The sequence below is a fragment of the Suricata suricatta genome, chromosome 9 (assembly GCF_006229205.1).
Source record: "Suricata suricatta isolate VVHF042 chromosome 9, meerkat_22Aug2017_6uvM2_HiC, whole genome shotgun sequence".
In the NCBI taxonomy this organism is placed as follows: domain Eukaryota; kingdom Metazoa; phylum Chordata; class Mammalia; order Carnivora; family Herpestidae; genus Suricata; species Suricata suricatta.
In genome coordinates this window covers 46,275,417-46,299,334 of record NC_043708.1, presented here as the reverse complement: position 1 = coordinate 46,299,334, position 23,918 = coordinate 46,275,417, and positions in this window count along the sequence as shown.

The following is a 23,918-nucleotide window of genomic DNA, read 5'->3' as shown; positions in this document are numbered from 1 at the left end:
CATCCTGGAGAACTCTGCTCCCTGTCCCCCTAATAATTATTCAGTGCTAACATGGAAGTGTAAAAATCTGATCACTCCAAGGGAAATTGCAGTTCTAGGGCTGCCTGTTGGCTCAGTTGGTTAAGTGTCTGACTTCAGCTCAGGTTATAATCTTGTGATTCCTGAGTTCAAGCCCTGTATAGGGCTTGCTGCTGTCAGAGAGCCAGCTTCAGATCTTCGGCCACAACCCCCTTTCACTGCCCCTCTGCCAGTTGTGCACTCTTTCAAAAATAAACCTTTAAATACAAGTGCAGTTCTGCCACATACTGCCTAGATCAGAAAGAATGACAAACGTTTTCATGAAGATTCCTGTGTATGTATTAGCTTCCTTTCATGAGGGTTCTTTTCTCTCCACATCCTTGCCAACATTTGTTGTCTCGTGTCTTTTTGAGTCTAGCCATTCTGACAGGTGTAAGGTGATACCTCATTGTGGTTTTGATTTGCATTTCCCTGAGGATCAGTGATGCTGGACCTCTTCACGTGTGTGTTGGCCATCACTGCGTCTGGGAAATTGTGTAGTCAGGTCCTCTGCCCATTATTTTAATAGGATTACTTGGGTGTTTTTGGTGTTGCCTTGTATGAATTCTTTATATATTTTGGATATTAGGCTCTTATTGGATAGATAATTTACAAATATACATTTTCTCATTCGGTCAGTTGCCTTTTTATCTTTTTGATAGTTTCTGTTGCTGTGCAAAAGCTGCTTATTTTGATGTAGTCCCAATACTTTATTCTTACTTGTATCTCCCTTGCCTGAAGAGACATATCTAGCAAATGTTGCTAAGGCTGATGTCAGCGAAATTATTGCCTGTTTTTTTCTAGAAGTTTTACAGTTTCGGGTCTCCCATTTAGGTCTTTAATCCATTTTGAGTTTGTTTTTGTGTGTAGTGTGAGAAAGTGGTCCAGTTTCATTTGTCAATGATGCTTTTGAAAGCAGTTTTCTGTCACGTCAGTTGTGTCCTTATTTAGCTCCATGCATCAAAGTCATAGTTCTGGACTTATTTATATTATAAGATTAACATTTTTGAATAAACATTTTAACTCATTTTAAGATTACCTAGGATATTCTGAGGCATCACACTAGTTTAAGGTAGGATTCTTTCAATAAATTATTTCTTTCCAGTTTTATTGAGGTATGATTGCCAAATTACTTTTGATAGGGACCTTTTATGAAAAAGATAATTAATTTGGGATGGGATTTAAATGAGTGGTCCTATGGAGTAATTGTTTAATTTTAAAAGTAAAATTTTAAATATAGAACTTAGAGATTTGGCTATATATTGCATATCTAACAACATCCGCATTTGTTTTAAAACCGTTGAAACTAGAACAGCAAATTAAATTGGAAGTTTGATAATACATAAGTAGTAAAGTTATCTGAACAGATCTAAAATATATCCTTTTTATTTTAATTTGTTTTGTATGAAAGGAGAGGTTAATTTAATTTTATTAATTTCTTTAATGTTTATTTATTTATTTTGAGAGAAAGAGTGCAAACAGGGGAGGAGCAGAGAGAGGGAGACACAGAATCTGAAGCAGGCTCCAGGCTCTGAGCTGTCAGTACAGAGCCCAATGCGGGTCTAGAACTCACAGACCGCAAGATCATGACCTGAGCTGAAGTCAGACGCTTAAACTACTAAGCCACCCGGGCACCCCTAAAATATGTCCTTAACAAAAATGTTTATTTAGAGCACAAGTTGGGGGGAGAGAGAGAGAGAGAGGGAAGGGAGGGGGAGCGAGAAAGAGTATCCCAAGCAGGCTCTTTGCTGTAGTCAGTGCAGAGCCCAACCCAAGGGCATAATTTCATGAACCATGGGATCATGACCTGAGCCAAAATCAAGAGTCAGGCATTTAACTGAGCCATTCAGGCGTCCCAAAATATCCTTTCTCTTAATGATTGTTTCTTTTGACTCAGTTAAAAATGATTATAATAATATCAGTAATGTGGCCATTAATGAAATCACCGGCCTTTCCTTTCTACCTATTTGGCTGTGTGTGGCATTTTTAAGCCTGTTTTCATTGTTATCACAATTCGAACTCGTATCCTGAAAATGAGAATATGAAAAATGAAAATATAAGTAGTTGACCAAATAGAGGTGTACTTCTCGGAAATTTCTCTTAATTTTTTTAATGTTTATCTTTAAGAGAGAGACAGAGCACCTGCAGGGGAAGGGCGGAGAGAGAGAGGGAGACACGGAATCTGAAGCAGGCTCCATGTTCTGAGCTGTCAGCACAGAGCCCCATGTGGGGCTTGAACTCACAGATGGCAAGATTGTGACTGGAGCTGAAGTTGGATGCTCAACCGACTGAGCCACCCAGGTGCCCCTCTGAAATTTCTTTTAAATCTAAATATAACTAAGTCAGTTTTAAACTGAGTGAATGAAACTATACTTTGAAGAATAACTTAAGTAATTAAGTATTTTTAAAAAACATTACTAGTTTTCAGTGTTTTTAATAAAACATGTCACAGATATAAGGTTAGTAGTGGGTTTGAATAGATCAACTCAAGTACTTAAGATTCAGCTTACTGCTACCAGGGCATTCCAGAGAAGCTCTCTAAAGTTCAGGTATCTCTGCTTCCACAGAATCACGTACATACTTGGTTGAGAATGTTAAAGGCTGTTACTTTATCTCCCCCGCCCCAAACTCAACTAATATTCCTGAAACTATTTTAACAAATCCTCTGTTCTGTGAACACGTCTCACATTCCATCTGTTGGTTTAAGACTCAGCTCAAATTTCTTAAGTCCTTTCTGGCCCACAATCTTTTTTTTTCCCCCCAATCATTCCTAAAATGATTTTCACCATTCCCTAGCCATTAAATCACATTCTGTCTTGTTATATTTCTTCGCTTGCATTTATTATACCAGTTAACTGACCCTGAGCAAATCATAATATATCCTTTGGTCTCAGTTTATGAGTTATTTGATTTCTGGGGTTGCCTACCTTGAAGAAGATAGCCACTGCATTTATAAGTTGTCTCTAAAACCTGATTGTCATCACTTTGAGGCCTGAAAATACTCATTAGAAGAAGCACACTGTTTGGGGGAGATTTGACAGAAGTCAAGAGACCTGGCTTCAAGTCTTATCTCTGCCCCTGACTCCGAATGTGACCACCGCCTCTATATACATTGATTTTTGTTTTTGTGAAACGAGTGTAAGTTGAGTAGTCTAGTTGTTAGTTAAGTTACTTTGAGGAAGTTCTTGAACAGTGAAGCTATTTGCAACTTTAGCTTCTCAGACAGGTTTTCTAGAACATAAATGCCATGTGAATGAAGACAATTATAAAGTTCTCTGTGTTGACAGTAAACAATGGGTGTCACTAGCTACCAACTTGGGTCCTCAATCGGCCAAGATGGAGGAGCAGGGAAAGGAAAAGATTGTTCTGCCTTCACTATCCTAGTAAACACTAATGCCTACTCTACTTTCTAACATTCACATCCTCCACAGCAGAACCCAGATTTTACGTTCTCCATCTCTCGGCAGCCATGTGCTTCAGGATAAGCTGAGTCTCTCCTCACTTACTAGGGATAAATTTGATTCTTAAGACTCATGATAATCCATACCAGTGATTGACATGGTCAATGAACATGTCCAACTTGAGCCAGTGAGGAGGTGGGGGCTTCTCGTCTCTTTGCTTAAAAACGAGGACTCAAAGGACATATCTCTCTTTTTCTGGAGTTTGCCATTTTCTGGATGTGATGGTTAGAATGTTGTGACCATCTCACAGCCTGAGGATGAAGTAAACAAAGAGGAGGACAGAACCAAGAGAATCAGAAATGCAAAGCTCAAGCTTTGACAGAATATACCCTACCTCTGGATATCTTGTTACTTGAGATAATTTTCCATATTTCCCAGTCATTTTGAATAAGGCTTTTCAGTTATTTATAACTAAAGTATCAGCATGACTGTCACTTTTCTGGACTTCATGAACAATAGTGCCTTGATTTTAACTTAACTCAATTCCATGTCATTATCAGACTGCTCACCTCAAGCTGTGGTTTACTTTTCTCACTGTGACAGTCCAAGGCCAGAAAAAAGAGTTACTCTTTATATATGTGGTTAAAAGCAATTGATGGGATAAATCAGACATGTACTCCAAACAGGCTTGGTAGTGAGAGGTTAAGTGAGTATAGTTTTCCTTTTTTGGGAGCTTTTTTTTTTATTGCTCATATTTTATTACATTAATGTTACAATCTCATAAGCATTAGAGATGAAATCCTGGAAGCTAAAAATAGTGCATTGAGTGTAAGTATAGCTAATCATTTATTGTTAACTGAGGCTTTGAGCCTAAAATACCCTTGTTTGGCTTGTAAAATCCTCTTTGGATTTTGTGTTTAGTGAGCAAATTCCTACTTATCATTTTTGATAGTAACTTGGGTTTTCTACTGAGAATGGGAACAATGTAAGTTTGAAGATGGTAAGAAGGAGTCATTTGGCCATTTGAGGAGAAAAAAAAGGATGAGTGAGTAGAGGATGATATTTGTTTATGTTTTCTTGAATGTTTCTTGTTTGTATATATTGTCTAGATTAAATGAGAATGTATGTGCAAATGCCAATCATAACAGCACATGCAAACAGCTTGATATGGAATATTTCTTAATATGTTTATGAAAGGGGATTCCAGTCGAATAACCCTATTGCTTAATAGACCGTAACTTGCATTGTAGTTTGAAGCATTTATTTTGCAAACCTGTCAGAAATGCAGTTACTTTTTTTGAGATTTGGGCTCTTTGTCAATGCATGCTTTGATACCTCATTGTTGAAGGAACTAGATTACTTGCTAACTTTGAGTTATATGCTGCATGTAAACGTTTTTAGTTGTGTTCAGTGTTTATGTGTGAGTTCAAATTGTTAAAGAGCTCCAGCCTTCAGGCTGATTTTTAATCTGAAGCTATGTAAATTACATAGAATGATGCTACTTACTCTCACCTTAGGATACGAGCTTACAAAGAAATTATAGTATACAAAGACAGGACAATGTGAAGAGTTTCTTAAAGGGCTTTTTTTTATTCTGAGGTTATATCCTTCTTCTTAATGTTTTAAAATTTAAAGTATTAGGTTTTTAAAAATGACCTTACATTAGTAAAGCTAAGAGTTGACAGTCTGTTGTGAGTATCCTGAATTTGGAGAATTTTACCAGACCATAAAGTTTTGAAGTCTGGGAACCACTCATCTTGTCTAAGATGAGTAAACTAAAGTTTCTTCCCTACACGGCTCATAAAGGGCAAATAGGAAATAAATATCAGGTCTCCTCACAAATGATTTCTTCCTTCTTCACAAAGTTTTCTTTGAGTGGGGTTATTGGAAGTCATGCCATGTTATACAACTGTAAGCTTAAATGTTCTGTTCATACTGTCACATCGAACCCAAGTCTGATCCAGGCACCTGGGTGGCTCAGTCAGCTAAGCATCTGATTCTTGATTTTGGCTCATGTCATGATCTCATGGTTTGTGAGTTTGAGTCCCACATCGGGCCCTGTGCTGACAATATGGAGCCTGTTTGGAATTCTCTTTCTCTCTCTCTTTCTCTGTCCCTCTCCTGTGCGCAATGCACACTCACTTTTCCTCTCTCAAAATAAACTTAACATCTCGTGTTAAGAAAAAAGAAAAAAGAGAACCCAAGTCTGATCACACAGGGCTGTTGGCTTATAGAAGATCTGTCATTGTATTACTGTGCAACTTTGCCTGCAGCAATCTCGTTTTTCTGTGTCTCTGTTTTAAGTTGGAATCATTAAGGAGCATAATTATTTTTGAATTCTAGCTTCATCAGTAACATTTCCACTTGTTAATATAGGGAAATAAGATTGAATCTATACTGGTACTAAGGTATAGAAAGACAAGTTGGGTACACTGAGGTTCTGTTGCCTTATTTTTTTCTGGTTGAAGCATCGTTATAAAATATAATATCAGGGAGAAGTACCGAGGTTAAATTCATGTCAATCACATTCATGTCTTAGGCACTACAGTAGCTCAATAAATGTTCGCTCAGTGTATTTATTTAGCTGTTTACCCCTGACCTTGAGGTAGATAATCAAAGAAAACTCTGATGGTGCTAGTTATCAGCTTTCCACAGAACAATTTTTATTAGAATATTTTTCATTTTATTTCACTAATACACTGCCTCTTGATCCCCATGGATTTGCCTTATCTCTCCTGGGAGATTTTGTGAAGAACATTTTAGTCACATGTGTCCTGCTGTAGAGCTTCCAAAGGGCTTTCACTAGCTTTGTTTCATTGGACTCACAACAACCTTAAAAAGTAGGTAGGGCAAATATTATGATTAACAATAAGGAAATTGAAACTTAGGCCAAGAGACCTGATTCAGGTCTGCACAACCATTTAGTAGTAGATTTAAGACTTGAACCTAGGTTTCCTTACTTTAGTAGAGTTCAGTGTTTCTAGATTATGTTTAGATCGCTAGTCCCACAGGATGTTTGATGAAGAGTCTTGTGGTAAAATGAATTTAGGAAAGCTTGTATATGCTGTTCCTTCTGGATGGTCATAGCGCAGACTAAGTCCCTGTACCAACAAGACCAGTTTACCTTTGGTCAACGTGATATTTCCCTTTACAATAAAATCTCGATTTGCAAGGATAATTTGTTCTGGAAACACGCTTGTAATCCAAAGCACTTGTATATCAAAGCATTTCTCCATAAGAAATAATGGAAACTCAGATGATTCATTCCACAACACAAAATACTCATATAAAAATGATTACAATGCTGTAATATAGTACAAAATAATAAAATACAAAATGTAAAGAAAAATGAACTGGCACGTCTTTGAAAACCTTCATGGCCGATGTGAGGGACACAAGAGAGAGGAGGGTTATTGTCTAGGATGACTTTGATTATCACTAAGGAAATCACTGCTCTCTATTTATTGGCTCCATGGAATCTTTTTTCTGCATGGGGGCCATTATATACACTCCCACAGATGTTGACTACAGCACAGTATTAATAAACTCTTGTCGTATACTGTATGTAACGTAACTGGCAGTAAGGCAGCAGAGGAAAGGGTCTATATCTGCAGCAGCCTGACCTAGAATGAAGCAAAGCATTCCTAAGCTTCCTCTTGATGGAAAAGCAGAGGACTGTCCATAGGTGCTTTGAAGTGAGAAAAATATAGTAGTACCAGTTGTGGGCACTTTTCAGTGTTCAGAAAAATCACTGATTTCTGCCAAACACCATGCACTGAGACTGAGTATCTGAGGATGAGAGACAATCACCCACAATCCTGCAGTGAGTGAGTGAGAGAGAGAGAGAGAGAGAGAGAGAGAGAGACACCATGGCTCAATTATGATCATGTGACATTTGGCATCACATACTAGTATTGCAAGATAGCGCTTGTTTATCAAGTTAAAATTTATTAGAAATATTTGCTCATCTTTCAGAACATTCACAGAACAAGTTACTCGCAATCCAGGGTTTTACTGTATTTGAACATAGAACCTCTTTAAATTAACATTCTTTAAATATCCCAAGACATTAGTATTCCTTAAAGTATACTTTGGAGAAATGTTAGTGTAGTAATTTTTTTTAATCTTTATTTATTTTTGAGAGAGAAAGACAATGTGAGTCAGGGAGGGGCAGAGAGAGAGGGAGACACAGAATCTAAAACCAGCTCCAGGCTCTTGAGTTGTCAGCACAGAGCCTTATATGGGGCTCGAACCTGGGAATGGTGAGATCATGACCTAGGCCGAAGACAGAAGCTTAACCAGCTGAGCCACCCAGGTGCCCCAGTGTAGTAACTTCTATACCATGCTACCCTCATCTTATGTGGGGCTTTTTTATGGCACCTTATACTTTAAACTTTCTACTCAATAGTTGAATGCTAGCTTTCTGAAAATATCCCAAAATAATCATACTGATTTCAGCAAAGCTGAGTTTTTTCTTTACTATGGTAAGGACAATCACTTCATTGACAGAGTCTTATTAGTGTTTTGGAGTAAGGAAGAGCAGAGTCTAGTTATTTGAAATCTTTTTATGGTTGAAAAGTAAATAGTCATTCAGTGCTACCTGTTCTGAGAAGGGAGTATATACTTTGCTGAGGGGGAACACTGCACAGTTTAGTGTTCAGATAAATGACTTAAAGGAAGTTCTTAAAATGAACAATAAAGTTCTTTGTAACTTTAAGTTTCTGGGCAAGTGTCCTAGAATATTCATGCCATTGAATGAAGACAGTCGAATAGTAAAGTTGTTAATGTTGACCGTAAGCTGTGTAAGTACAAATAGTTCCCAGTTCTCAGTATTGCCATTCTTTGGCCTGAGCTGAAAGATTTATAACCAGGAATGTGACCCCACGGACTTTACTGCAGATCGTTACTGCTCCTTGTGGTATCGTAATCAGGTATCACGGCTTCTAGATGATTGCTTCAGCATGCATCGTGTTAGTTTTTTCTGTTCTTCTTGATCATTTCTTTAATTATGTGATGGGACACCAGTTACATAGCAACGTTTAAAACTTGCCATCACCCATCTGATCCCCTGTATAGCAGACAAATTCTAAGAGAAGGACTATAATCAGTTTGTAGAGTTCTTTTAAACCCTGAGCCACGAGTCCCCAAATTAAGATAGAAGAACATATTTCATTTCCATTTAATGAGTCTGTAGTACCAGATAGGGGATTATTAGCCAAATTACCTTATTTTTAATTTTTTTTTGTATGCTTACCAGATCTCTTTAGTAGTGTTAAAGATGCCAGAGAGGTCTGCCGGGATATAATCACATCATTTTCTCCTAAAACAGTACATGCTTCCTCTCAGGACACTAATATTATATCTAATGGGCTCTTATTTCAGTTCAATTTCCTGAATCTCTTGGATGAAGATTTCGTTGGTGGAACTTTAGAGACTTAGTGGCTTTGTCTAGCTTTCCTTTTCTCTGAACCATAGCATGTAAGCTGCCTCAAGGCCTCTTGCAAAGTGAAAAAGAGACTAGCAGAGAAAAGAGAGCAATCCAGAATTCCCTGTGAGTAGTTAGGGTTCAGTTTTAACTCTTCTCCTTTCATTAATTTACCTAATTTCCTTTTCTGAGAGGCAAATTGATGAGCCAGAGTGGATAATATCAGACTATCCTGAGAGCAAGTGGTTCATTTACCATGGTAACAACCCCTGTGCAGTTTGCAGTTAGCAGGCAATAGACTTCCGTGTTACAGATCTAATTGTATTACAGAGTCAGTTTTGTGTTACAATTGTAGTCATTGGTGGCCACTCAGTCATCTCTTTTTGGTCAAAATACCCCTACCAGGGTTGTCAAATAGTTTTTTGTTGATTTGGGGCCACTTAAGAAGAGTAGTCTGGTGGGGCAGCTGCGTGGCTTAGTCAGTTAAGCATCTGACTTCAGCTCAGGTCATGATCTCACAGTCTGTGAGTTCAAGCTCCGTGTCAGTCTCTGTGCTGACAGCTCAGAGCCTGGAGCCTGCTTCGGATTCTCTATCGTCCTCTCGCCCTCCCCAGCTCATGCTCTCGCGTGCTCGCTCTCTCTCTCTCTCTCTCTCTCTCTCTCTCTGTGCCTCAAAATAGTAAACAAATATATATATATAAAAAAGAAGAATAGTCTGTCTCCAGGTGTTAGAATTTATAGTGTTAAGACTATTTATTAGGCACATCTAAAGTAAAAGAAATAGTGTGTTTTACCTATAACACTGGATAAAATGAGACTGCTTCCAAATACCTACCATATGTTTTCTAGTTCTTTTCCAAGCTCCATATCTGAGAGTTCTGGCAACAAAGCAGGATCCCATAAAAGGTCCCAGATAATGGTTTTGGTGGCGACAAGAGCCTTTTTTCTACATATGACATGATAGAGGATTTTAGATTTTTGGCTGTCTATCCGTGTGTTGTTTGCCATCTAAAAAGTTCCCTGATACTCTTCCCCTAAGTGGCCTGAGGTGATCTCTGAAAATGGTTCACTATTCATTGGACCCAGACAATCCTACTGAATCATGCAAATCAAGAGGTTCAAATCTTCATGTTCACTTTAAGAATACACATGAAACTGCCCAGGCCACCAAGAGTATGCATGTCCAAAAACCCACCAAGTATCTGAAAGATGTCACTTTGCAGAAGCAATATGTGCTGTTCTTTTGCTACAATGGTGGAGTTGGTAAGGTGTGCCCAGGCCAAACAGTAGCACTGGTCACACAGTTGGTAACCCAAAAAGAGTGCTGAATTTTTGCTGTACATGCTTAAAAATCCAGGGAGTAGAGCTGAACTTAAGGGTTTAGATATAGATTCTGTGGTCATTGAGCACATATAGGTGAACAAAGTCCCCAAGATGTGATGCAGAACTTAGAGGGATCATGGTCAGACTAATCCATACGTAAGCTCTCCCTGCACACTGAGATGATCCTTACCAAAAAAGAGTAGATTGTTCCTAAACCAAAAGAGGAAGTTGCACAGAAGAAAAAGATCTTGTGGGAGAAAATGAAGAAACAGAAACTAAGGGCCCAGGAGTAAATTCTGCATAAAAGAAAAAAAAAGTTGCTTAATAAAATGATTGAGTTTAATTACCCAGAAAGGTACCATATTTCACTCAAGGAGATGGACCAATGGAAACCAAGTGTCTCCTCCCAAAGGGAAATATGTACAATTCCAATGGTTAGTTTGGTTGTATGCGTTACCAGTTCATGAGTAATTTGTCTCTTCCAGAAGGCCAAATCTTTGGGTTTTAGCTTATGCATACTTTAGGAGGATTCCTAGGCAAGTCTGCTCATCCCTGTTGATGGTAAGATTGGATGTATTGCATGAGTCCCTTGCAGTATTTGGTCATGTCTGCTTGCTAGTAGCATGTGGAGTCTAGAATCAGATACAATATTCCCAGATGCCCAGATAGGTCAGTTACTCATAAGGCAAGAGCTGTTGAACCCCAGTGGAGTATTAAAGCCAATGAAAATACCTTCAACCATAGAACTTGGAGAGTCTCTGAGAGTTTTGGTAAACTAAATTTCAGAACTCCATTTGTTTTTTCTACTTTTCCTAGAAATTGGGGGCAATATGCATAGCAGACTTTCTGAGTAAGTGGTAGGGCTTTACAAAACTCTAATCAATAGTCCCAGGAAAACTTGTGCTCTGTTCACTAGAGAGAGAGAGAGAGAGACTGGAATTCCTCAGATTGGAGCATGAAATTAGGTAATATTTTTTATACTGTAGAGCTAAAGGTCTAGTAAGAAAGGATTTCAGTCTATCCTGAGAATAAGGATAGAATAATGACCGGAATGTTTAAAACCCATAATAGGGTATATACTTTTATGAAATCCATTTGGACGTGTTCAAAGAGGACCTGAATTTGGGGCTCTTGTCCAAGTTCAACCTTTACAGTTTTACTAAGGTTATGCTGGTGACATGGAACATGCATCAGAGACACCAGCAGCAATTTTAGTAACGTTTCCACACTGGCATGCTTAAATTTATGTCACTTGACTGAGTTAAGGGGTGCTCAGGTAGCTGGTAAAACGTTATTTCTAGGAGTGTCTGTGAGGTTGTTTCTACAAGAGATTAGCATTTGAATCATTAAAACTAAAGATCTGCACTACCAGTTTGGATGGGCAACATCAAGTCAGTTGAGGGCCCTAATAGAATAAAAAGGCTGAGGGAGGCTGAATTTTCTTTCCTTTTCCCTGTGGACCTCAGGACTCCTGGTTTTGGGGCCTTCGGAGTTGGACTCTGTGTGTGTGTGTGTGTGTGTGTGTGTGTGTGTGTCTGTCTGTCTGTGTTTATTCTGTTGCTTCTGTTTCTCTGGATAACTCTAGCTAATATACCAGTGTTAGTTCAGTAGAGTCGTCAATTTTTCCTTGCTGTGGTGAGTAGTTTCATGTAGACTTTTTACAGTATTCTATGCTGAGAGTGTCAAGAGATTATCCTAATGCAGTTTGCATCCACATTTCTTCCAGTAGCCCTCTTCTACTTCTGTATCTAATTGCTGCGATCTTGTAATAGCCTCACCTCTCCAAAGATTTGGTCTTTTGGGATTTCATGAATACTAGGATTTTAGTAAGGGATGCCTGTCTCACATCATGATCATCCAGGGCATTTTGTCCAGTGTTGTGTTATCCCTTTGGGATGAGTTCCAACCATTATAATGGCCAGTACTTTAGGGAGTATTAAAGTACTTCAAAGTTCTTTAATTTTCTTGATTAAATTAGATCTTAATTAGATTTTCTGCTGAGATCAGGAATCATACCTGCTCTCAGTTGATATATTAATTCTCTATAAGTAACCAACAGGCCCTGCTGAGTATACTGAGGCAAATTTTGCCTTCTTGCAGGGGGTCATATCCTAGAGGGGAAGTGTGAGACCTGTTACAGTGTATCTCTCCTGATTATTTTTCTATATAAGTTCATCAACAAAAAAGTTTAAGTCTGGATTTTCTAATAATCAATTTGGAGCATAGATCATTCATGCACAGAGGTTAAACAGTCATAAGTGTCCTCTTCTCCAGGTAATAGAAGAAGACCAATAGTATTTAAAATATAATAATGAGTATAAATATGTGAAAAAGAAAATAATAGCCTCTCATAGAAGATAAGCCCACCTGCTGAGGACTGTATATTTCTAGAAAGCAGCAAAGATTGTACAGCACGGGACACCATCAAGTCTAAAGGAGACCCTAAAACCAAGTCTGCAGAAGCCTCTTTATGGTGGTTAGATTTCCCAAAGGCTTGCATCCCATAGTTTGAGAAACTGAAAAAGATAAATGAAATCTGACTTCATGTATTGAGAAACACTTGTCTTATGGCATTGGGATTTAAAAACTTAAAAGTCGTCCTCCTCAGGTATGTTAAGTGTGGAGGTGTTAAGAGTGAACTCTCTCAGACTTTATTTTTCATGTTAACATTTCTTCTTCATGTATGCCTAAATCCTTTGTGTAGGTGTTTATCATGCCTGGTACGGGCTGTTCATCCCAAGAGAAATGGCTGTCTTGCAGATCTTCAAATCTTTCCTGGATTTCTTTTTTTTTTTTTAATTTTGTTATTTTTTAACCTTTATTCATTTTTTGGAGACAGAGTGCAAGTAGTGGTGGGGGACAGAGAGAGAGAGGGAGACACAGAATCCAAAGCAGGCTCCAGGCTCTGAGCTGTCAGCATAGAGCCCAACCTGAGGCTTGAACTCACAAACCTTCAGATCATGACCTGAGCTGAAGTCAGCTGCTTAACCAACTGAGCCACCCAGGTGCCCCAAAGCCTTGCTTGATTTCTTGAAGACTGGGCTTAAAATGCATCATGCTTTGTGGTTGACTTTTTTCAGCTGACTTTTCAGAAACAAGGAACTTGGGTACCGGTTCACCATAGTTTTAGTTCACACTTTCTAATTTTTCTTTTTAAGGAAAGATCTTTTAAAGAAAACAAACAAACAAACAAACATTACCAAAAGAAAGGAAAAAAGGGCAACAAAAATTCATGTGCCAAATTTAGAATGGTATGACTGGCATAAATTGTTAGGCAGCTGCTTTGTAAAAAAAAAAACAAAACCTGTTTTTAGTATCAGTAGGGCCGAATGTATTTTTATCAAATTGAACAGAAATTTTTGCTAAATTGTGTTTCTTTTAGGCTCCTCTGCTTTTTTATTCTTTGTATAAGTCAGCTATTTCCTATCTGGTATTCCACAAAAGAAATCTCTCCTTTAAAAAATGTAGGACTAGGCTGCCTGGGTGGCTCAGTTGGTTAAGCAAGTGTCCGATTTCTGCTCAGGTCATGATGTCCTGGTTTCTGAGTTCAAGACTCGCGTCAGGCACCGTGCTGACGGCTTACAGCCTGAAGACTGGTTCGGATTCTGTGTCTCCTCTCTCTTCCCCTTCCCTGCTCATGCTATTTCTCTTCCTCTCTAAAAACTAAACATTAAAAAATATTAGCAATTTTGGCAATGGATTTCCTTAAGAGCTCATGTACAGATAAGTCCTTGAGCAGTGCAAAAGCAGTCTTCTGACAATCTTTTCTCCATGTGGCAAAAAGAAAACCCAACTTGATTTGGCTCCTGAGTTGTCTGTTCATGGATGTAGGATAACCTCTTTTCTTATTCTACCACTCTCTCTCCTTTGGGAATCACAGTCTACCTCCATTTGGAACAGTTTGCTTAATGAATAGAATTCTCATTTGTGGATACCTATAAGGCTATTTTGTGCACTTAGTAATATACTCTCACTGATTGGTATCTTCTTTATATTTGTGTCTGAAACTTGTACTTAAGGGCAAGCATGTATCTTCTTAGGTTGAGTCTCCACCATCCCTTCTTCTGTCCTTCTTCGAAGCAGAGCCCATGACAAAAAGGAACTGCTAAAAAGTAGTTTGTTTGGAAATAATCCTACTGAGCAAGAGTGAGGGGTTGGGAGAATTGAACAGGCAGGGAGGGACGTTCATACGGTGATACATTATTGAGTTGTCCATTCCTATGGGTGACTCGTGCTCTGTCTTGATAGGGTATTCTTTAAAATGTGTCTCATAATTGTTTGCTTGGGATACAAGAGGGGGAAACTTTTATCTATTGGTTTCCGCTTCCTATTGGCTAAGGCTGGCCATGCAAGCATTAATGCCAGGAGGTGGGACCAAAAGGATTTGGTGTGAATGAACTGTCCAATAAAATTCTGTGAATTTAATAGGTTCTGAGCACAGCTCAGTTCTGAGCACGGACTATGTATCCAGTGACTACTCCCTGACTAGAACATCAGAGTTATGGCCCTGACAGTAGAAATAGCACAAGTAGCACATCATTATTCCTATTTCCCCAAATCTAAACCGATGGGCTATATTTTATTTTATAATGGTTTTAAACTAAGTATTTTCCTGCTGATGTTTTTTTCTGGTATCCAACAGTCTTCCTATAGAATTAATACTTCAATATCTGCAGAACTTAAATCCAGCAGCCCTAAAAAGGTATTATACATGTAATACCCTTCAGAAATATGTCACATAGATATGTGTTCACTTAAACACATAAAAAAAAATCCTTAAACTTTTTTTTTTAAAAAAGGGTAGACTTACAGAAAAGACTGGCAAAAATAATACAGAATACCCATATAACCTTTACTCAGCTCTCTCTCATGTTTATACTTATTCAACAGATTAATAGGGAAATTAATATTGACATTCTACTATTAACTAATCTGTAAATGTTACTTGAACTTCAATATTTTTTCCACTAATGTTGAAGAAATCCTTCTGGTCCCATATCTAATCCAGGATCACACACTGCATTTAGCCGTCATGTTTCCATGGTTTCCTTTCTTTGTCTTTCATGACCTTGACACTTCTGGAGAGTACTGGTCAGTTTTTTTCTAGAACATCCCTCAACTTGGGTTTGTCTGATGTTTTCTGACGACTAGAATGAGATGATGTATTTTTTACAAGAACACCACAGAGGTTAGGTTGTACCCTTCTCAGTGTTAATCATATCAGGGGTGCATGATACTGCTGTGTCTTATGAGTGGTTGATGTTCAGCTTGATTGCTTGATTAAGATGTATGACAGGTTTCTGCCCTGTAAAGTAACTACCTTTGTAATTAGCATGTATCTTGTAGGCAGATAGTTTGGGACTATGCAACTATCCTTTTTCCCATAATAACTTTTGCCTGCTCATTTTATCACCCATTGATGGTTCTTCTATGCAGTAGTTATTAGGTTTACTATTTGCCTAATGGTGATATCCTCTTTCCTTCATTCCTTCCATATTGACTAATTGGAATGCTAATTATTTTTGTCAACTTCGACTCATGAATATAATCCATCATTATTTATTAAATATATTGTTCCTACCTAGTGTTCCTACCTTTGCTATTGGGCACTCCTTCTGGTTAACCCCTATGTCCTGAGCATGCCCCTATTAATTTTTGAGCACTTCCTTTCTGGCATTAGAAGAGGTTCTGGGTGCATCTTCAGTTTTCCTGTCTTAGGCCTCAAGTCTCTAAGTTTTCTTTAAGGAGCTTTGGTTCCATTCATTGGAAAATTTCATTACTTCTAGGCCCTCTCAGAAGATAGAACTAGGCAATACATATATGTATGTTACTCCATGCTTTGTTCAGAGCCAGTATTCACACACATTTTAATCTATTTTTATAGGTCTTCATCTGTACATATATTAAAAACAATGAGCTTGTATTGTTACCTCTGATTCCAGTCCAGTATCACAGGGTTCATTCCAGCCCTCTCCACCATGTCCCATTTTTATATTGTAATGTCTTTTTTTGGTGGTCAGAAACCAGGCTCCTATTATCCATGATATATTTATTTGTTCAGAGCCAGTATTCACATAACATGGCTTCAGAATTGCTAACTACCCCTGTAAATACCAAATTTACTAAGTAGAGTATAATATTTGTGAATAGTTCCTTTGGTCTTAGCTCTTTATATAGTAGACAGTCGAAATATTATTTCTTAGGCTAGCTCTTGCCTTTCTACCTCCAAGTGGTTAGATTATTCATGTAATACAGTTCAGTTCATTTGTTTCTGTTTATTACATTTTGGGTTCTTGCAACCCCCTAATTTATTTTAATCATTTATTTTTTGGGGGTATATGTAAACATTACATGATTTTAAGAGTCAGGTTTATTTAAAAGATTTTTTTAATGCTTATTCACTTTTGAGAGACAGAGCACAAGTAGGGGTGGGACAGAGAGAGAGGGAGACACAGATTCTGAATCAGGCTCCAGGCTCTAAGCTGTCAGCCTGATGCAGGGCTCGAACTCATGAATTGTGAGATCATGACCTGAGTCAAAGTTAGACACTTAACCAACTGAGCCATCCAGGCACCCTAGAGTCAGATTTATTTAAAACAAAGTATATTCAGACTAGTTTCACTTCCCCCACCTCCTTTCACTACTCTTTTCTTTTTCCCCAGTTTTTTCTTCACTGTTCCCACTTATTTTCTATAGGCAAAACTTGTTAATTTTTGGTTTAACATTTTGGCATTTCTTTTGAACAAATCAGTGAATATATAATGAATATATACATATATATTGTTATACACCCTTCTGTCTTACACAAAAGGTAGCATAGTATAGATACTCTTCATTTTGTCTTTAAATTTAATATGTTTTGAAAATCACTCCATATAAATTCATAGAGAATGGATCAATAAATTCATTTTTTTATTGCTACATACTATTCCATTGTGTGGATGTATTCTAGTTTCTTCAGCAACTCTCCTACTGATGTCCTTGAGCATCTAGATTGCTTCTGATATTTTGCAGCTACAAACAGCTGCAGTGAATAACCGTGTGCGTATTTATTTTGTTGTTGGAGGTTTATCCTCAGCGTAGATTCCTAAAAGCAGGTTTGTTGGGGCAAGAGTGCATCTGTAGTTTTTGTTAAGTGTTGTCAAGTTTCATTCCAGAAAGGGTTGTTGTTGGTCTTTATTCCCACCAGCAATTATAAGAGTATTTCCCCCCAGTTTTGCCAAGAGAATGTATTATCATACTTTCGAATTTTTGCCAGTCTGATAGATAAAAATGGTTTCTCAGTGTTTTTTTTTAAATTTACATTTCTCTAACATTTTTTCTTACATTTTTAAGGACTATTTTATATTTTTGGGATGAATTGTCTCTGTATCTTTTTCTACTGGCTTTTTGGTCCTTTCTTGATTTTCAAGAGGTCTTCACATATTACAGGTGTGTCTTACAAATATTTTCTCCACATTTGTCAATTGTCTTTTGTCTTTGTTTATTGTGGGTTTTGTTTTATTATACATTGTATTTATTCTTATGGGGTCAGATTACCAGTCTTTTGTTGCTTCTGTATTTTAAATCTCTGTCTCTATGCCAAAACTGAAGACAAATTTACTCATATTTTCTTCTAGTACTTGTATCGTTTTATCTGTTAGATATATGATACATTTAGAGTTCATTCTTTTGTATGGAATACAATTCAGATTTAACTTTACCTTTTGTTCCAAATGGCTACCCAGTTGTCCTGACACTATTAAGAAGTCCATGTTTGCCCCAATGATTTGAGATGTCACTTTTAGCAATACTAAGTTGCGTAGAATTACCTATAAAAATTCATCGTTGCTCTTTTTGTACTTTGTCATGGTGTGGCTGGAGTTATATTACCTATTCATTGCCTGTGGCCACAGATAATGCTCCAGATTGGTGTTTGCTCTGAAAGAATAGTTAATCAAGCTAGAGAAATTTTCCTTCTGGCTGTGTATTTATTAAACACATTGAACCCGCAGCTGTGAGGCACGGCTCCTTCTGCCCAAATGTTGTCAGTGTCTGTGTCTGTTAAATTGTAAAATCATTAGGCTAAAATGAAGCTTCCTAAAATGAGTCTCTATGCTACTCGTTGGGAACTACTGAACTGAGAACATGAAGGATGGCCTCATGAGCCCTAGCTTTATGAAGGTTCATTGTCTTTGGCACCTTGACTTGTTTTCTTAATTCAGCTGCTAGATCTAGGTAGACAAATTATAATACTGTGTTTACTGCCAGAATAGAGTCATTAGAATTATGAGGTAATTTAACTTTTGAGTACACCTATATGTAGAGTATAGAGTTGCCTGGTAACAATGCATCCTTGTTAAAATACAGAAAAGCTGAAACAAAGTCTAGACATTGTCCTTCCAGATGACTTTACGCTGATGTGTGGAGAAACACCATCCTAGGGGCACCTGGTTGGCTCAGTCTAGAATATACAATTCTTGATTTTGGGGTTCTGAGTTCGAGCCCCATGTTGGGTGTAGAGATTACTTAAAAATAAAATCTTTAGGGGTGCCTGGGTGGCTCAGTAAGTTAAGCATCAGACTCTTGGTTTTGGCTCAGATCATGATCTCACCGTTTGTGAGTTCGAGCCCCACTTTGGGCTCTGCACCAGCAGCATGGAACCTGCTTGGGATTCTCTTTCTCCCTCTCTCTCTGCCCCTTCCCCACATGTGTTCTCTTTCTCTTTCAAAAGAAATAAAATATTTAAAAAATAAAATAAAATCTTAAAAACAAAAAAAGGAAACACTATCTGAAAGAATCTTCCTGTTTACTAAATAAATGAGCTGTTTGGAGAAATAGATTAAAGAAGGCTAATGCAATATTGTACCTTTCCCCATCTTATAAGGCCTGCCTTAATTATTTGATTAGTGCTGTACTCTGGCTTTGCTTACAAAGCACATCAAATTTGGGGGCTTTAGATTCCAGAGTACATATGTGAAAAGTGCCTGAAAACCAGGGGAATTTTTATTTCTTGCCCTTATTTTGTCCTTTTATTTTAATACTGACCTATTAAAAATTTTTTTTTTGAGAGAGAGCGAGATTGGGGAGGGGCAGAGAGAGAAAGAGGGGGAATCTTAAGCAGGCTCCCAGCCTAACTCTGTGTTGGGGAGGCTGACGTGGGAATCGATCTCATGTTGGTGAGATCATGTCCTCAGCCGAAATCAAGAATCAGATGCTTAACCGTCTGAGCCGCCCAGGTACTCCAATACTGACTTATTTTAAAGTGAAGACTAAAGTTGCCACAGTGACAAACGAAGCTGAGGCTCCTATTACAAGGATTTTTTTTTGAAGACACGTTATTCATGTCCTTGGCCTCCAGAGGGAGCAAGAGGGTTATAGTTAAATAGTAATCATTCCCCAAAAAAAGAACTTTCTTCCCTCCGGTTCTTCTCTCTCCCACCTCTTCTCTCTCCTCTACCCTATCTCCATAAACATGTAGATTTCAAAGACTCATGTCCTCTTTATCATTTTCTATTTTCCTGCTTCTTTTTATGTGATATTCACATAGTTTTCCCTAAACCCTTATTAAGCCTATCTGTCTTCTGGTTGTCAGCCTTCCATTCCCCTATGATGGAGGAGGAGCCTTACTGTTTCAAAAGTGTGACTCTCAAGGAACCCAGAGGCAAATTTGTTTCAGCAGTTGGGGATATTTCTTCAGAAATAGTGTTGGTCCTTTCACCCCCGTCGCCCCACTCATCCTCTCCCCACAGCACAGAGGGGGGCCTACATAGTCTTATTTCCCTCTGCCTACCCAATGACAGAAATGTTAGAGTGTGTGGTGAAACACTAAACCATAGGTCCATCTAAGTTTTATTTATTTTTGATAGAGACAGAGCATGAGACCATAGGTCCATTTTGAATAGAGTCTACCCCCCTGGGTGGCTTCTGGGCTGAAAAAATGGACCAGCACAAGATCCTTTGTGGATAGAAAGATCAATAGGGAGTTTCTTTGTTTCTTATTGGTCTGCTGCTTGTACAGGGAGTTTTCTCCACGATGAAGGATCCCAAGTCAGCACGTGTTACTTTCTCTCAGATAAAAGTCTATACAGAAATGATGACCTAGTTCTGACATGCATTTTCTCCCTTTTCTGTGGTTATAGCTAAAATCAGGATGAGTTTGTGGAACCTGAGTCTGGACCTTAAATGTTATGTTGAATCTTAAGACTTTCCTTGAGGTAGGTTTGGATTGGATCAGAAATGTTCCTCCTGTCTCTTGTCCTATCGGTGGCTAGAAAGTTCCCTCCCCAGTACAGTCCATGCATGGACCTACCTTTTCTTCATACGGAGTGTTGGGTTTTAGGCACCATCTGTATGCTGCTGACTCCCAAGTTGTTTATCATCCTCTCTGGCCTCACTTCTAAGTGGCCTCTTTGACATTATCGCTTGGATGTTTGATTGAAATTTCAAATTTACTGGATGCAAAACAGAGTCTGACTTTTTCTGCCCCAAATGTGTTCTCCAGTATTCTCAAATGGACCACCATCTCTCTATTACTCACTCACTCAGGAGTCATTCTTGGTTCCCCATTTTCTTCACCCCCTACCATTTTATCCTCTAGCCAGTTCTATTCTAATTCCAAAATATTTCCTACATCTTCCTACTTAGTTCTCTCTTCCCTGCTCTCTACTTCACTTCCACGAGATAGCTACCATGCTTCTCTCTCATCCAGACCATTAGGAGATACTCCTAACAAGTGGCTTGGAAAAATTAAATGTGCTTTTCTCTTTTTTACAGATATACCTGCTCACAGACGGGATAAAATAATACAAATGGAAAGAGTTAAGATTTTGCCTCTGATCTTAAAAAATAGCGTGGTAGATTTGAAAACTTACCTTTGTAGGGAGAGAAAAGATTTCATAAATGTTTTCAGTTTCCATTTACATAACAAGGGTCAGGACTGCAAGACTAGATCATGAATTTCTCCCATAACATGTAGAATGTCTGTACTCTTCATCTTTAATGCTTAGTGATAAGGCTGGAGTTCAGAAGATGGGATTATGATGATGGAACCTGCATACCTGCCTAAATAGATTTTTGGAGAAGGAAGTTGGAAAGAAGACAGGAGATAAAGGTCGGTTAGGGATTCTAACCTTCCCTTAGGGCTGTAGCCCAGAGGCAGGGAGGGCACTTAAATACTTGAGGAATACGAAGGGCACAGGGACTCCTTGCCTTCTAGTCTGGGGCACTGGAAAAGTCACCTGGAGGCCCTGGGAGGGGCCTTTCTGGCCAACCTGATGAGTGATCACATGGAAATAAATTCAGAGATGCGGTCAGGGAGAGTGAGGGTCTCATTTGTATCCCTAAGCCTTCTTCTGTTCTCCCTAGCATGAACGTTGAGAGTCCCCAGGGCCAACATGGACCTGTTGAGATGGGGACTTCGAGGCATCCAGAGGGGCCTGTCATGCCAGGGAGAGAGGAGGTGACTAGTAGCCCCCCTGGGTACAGACCAAGGTGTGGCCTCAACTACAGCCCCTAATGACACCATTGTAGGCGGGGACAAAGGACATTGCTGGGGAGCTATAGGAACCCAAGGGCTCTGCATGGTTTTGAAGACTCTTTTACCCCAATTCCAGAAGGTCATGCATGCTTCTCTTCCTCCGTGCACCATCCTGGAGGGCAGAGATGATGCCAAAATCTAGAGACTAGGCATGTCTAACCAAAGAGGCTGAAGGACTACTTAAGTCACTGTCTTGGTCTAAGGGTTCTCTCCCCTGCTCCTTTTATTTTCTTATAGTTGTTAACAGCTAGTGAGCAAGAATAGATCAATTCTAGATCAAGTTCAAGTCTAGTTTCTCCACACATTTGGGTTCTGGGGTGAGTTGCAGTGCTGTGACACTGGTTGTTTCTTGCATCCACTTGTTGCACCCCTACAGGGCCTTCTCCACACAGTGAGCAGAGCAGGCCGTAACAGTGTGAGAAGCTGACCTTACCACCTTTCTCTATCCTCCACAGGCTTTGCATTGGACACAGAAAGAAGCATCAGCACCATACCTCAGAAGGCCCCATATGACCAGGGCCTGTCTTCTTCTCTCTCCTCATCCTAAACCTTGTCCTCTAAGCTCCAGCTCAGAGGCCCTGCTGTTCCATGAACAAGCTCTGCTCTTTCCCATCTCAAACCCTTGCACTTGCTGTTTATGCCGATGGCTTCTATTTGTTGCCTTTTCAGACCCAACTTCCATCCTTTCTCCCTTTGTCCTTTGACCTCATAGGCTGCCCATATGAATTGCATCAGTGGACATACTAGCATTCTGGCTTCCTATTGGAATTGGCCAAGGGGAAGCACTAGCAGGGGATCAGAGAGAGGGAGGGAAAAGATACTTATTCAGGGTATTTATTCTCCCTGTTTCTTTCTTGCTAGGTCACCGGAAGTGTTCTTGGCTCCCCCCACCTTTGGTAGTACTAGAGAATCACACACTGTCTCTCTAGTTTCATTAAATTCTATCTATACTTTTTTTAAATAAAAATTAAAAAAAAATTTTTAATGTTTATTTTTGAGAGAGAGAGCATCTGAAAGGTAAGGGGACAGAGAAAGAGGGGGACAGAGGATCCAAAGCAGGCTCTATGCTGACAGCAGTGAGTCCAATGCAGGGGTCAAACTAAAAAACCATGAGATCATGACCTGAGTGAATGAGTGAATGTTGGATGCTCAACAAATTGAGCCACCCAGGTGCCCCAAACTCTGTCTGTACTTTTTTCCAGAATCTTTTTTTGGGTGGTGCCAGCTTCCTTCCAGACCTCAGCTGTCACACTCTTCTGTATTCTACCTTTTGGGCCCTCTGCATGCTAGTTTTCCTTTGAGTCTCAGCTTAGATGTCATCCCCCTCAGGGAGTCCCTCCCTGACTACCCACCATCTCACCCCACCACAGTGGCCTGCCTCTTGTCCTTCAGTCTTTATCACAACATATTTTTTTTAAATGTTTGTTTTTGAGAGAGAGAGAGACAGAGTGCTAGCAGGGGAGGGGCAGAGAGAGAGGGAGACGGAGTCTGAAGCAGGCTCCAGGCTTTGAGCTGTGAGTACAGAGCCTGAAGCAGGGCTCGAATTCATAAACTGAGATTGTGACCTGAACTGAAATCAGGTGCTCAACTGACCGAGCCACCCAGGTACCCCACAACGTTAAATGTCTTGCTTTATAGTGATCAAAATCTCATGCTTTTTTTGTTTTGTTGTTTTGTACTTTTTTGTTTTAACCAGACCATAGCCAAGGACGAGAAGCTTGCCTGTAACTCCCTACTGTGTCTCCAGTAACTAGAATAGAGCTTGCACATAGTAGGCAGCCAGTAAATGGTTTTTGAGGATGTGAACGAAGAGCTGATTTTTCTTGCTCTTGAAACCTGGATCTCAAGTCAATGTATATGTGAAGGTGTCACAAGCAGGTCAGAAAGTTGACTCATTTCCTTGTACCTTTGTTGCATAAGGTGCTAACAGTGCTTCTCAGATACTATTTGTTAACTGACTCAATCACTAATACTCAGGAAGGAGAAAAGATGATTCAGAATAAGCCCCTTTAATGGAAACATGGAAGGGTGTCCATACCATCTAATACCTCTGTCTCCTTTACCTAGTTTAGGTATGTCCAATCCCAGCTGTGCATGGAGGCTACTCTGTCTTTATTAGGAGTCTTGAGGCCATGCTGTCGGGGATGGTGCTAGAAGAATATTACAGAACTTCTTTATGGAAGGACAATCCTGG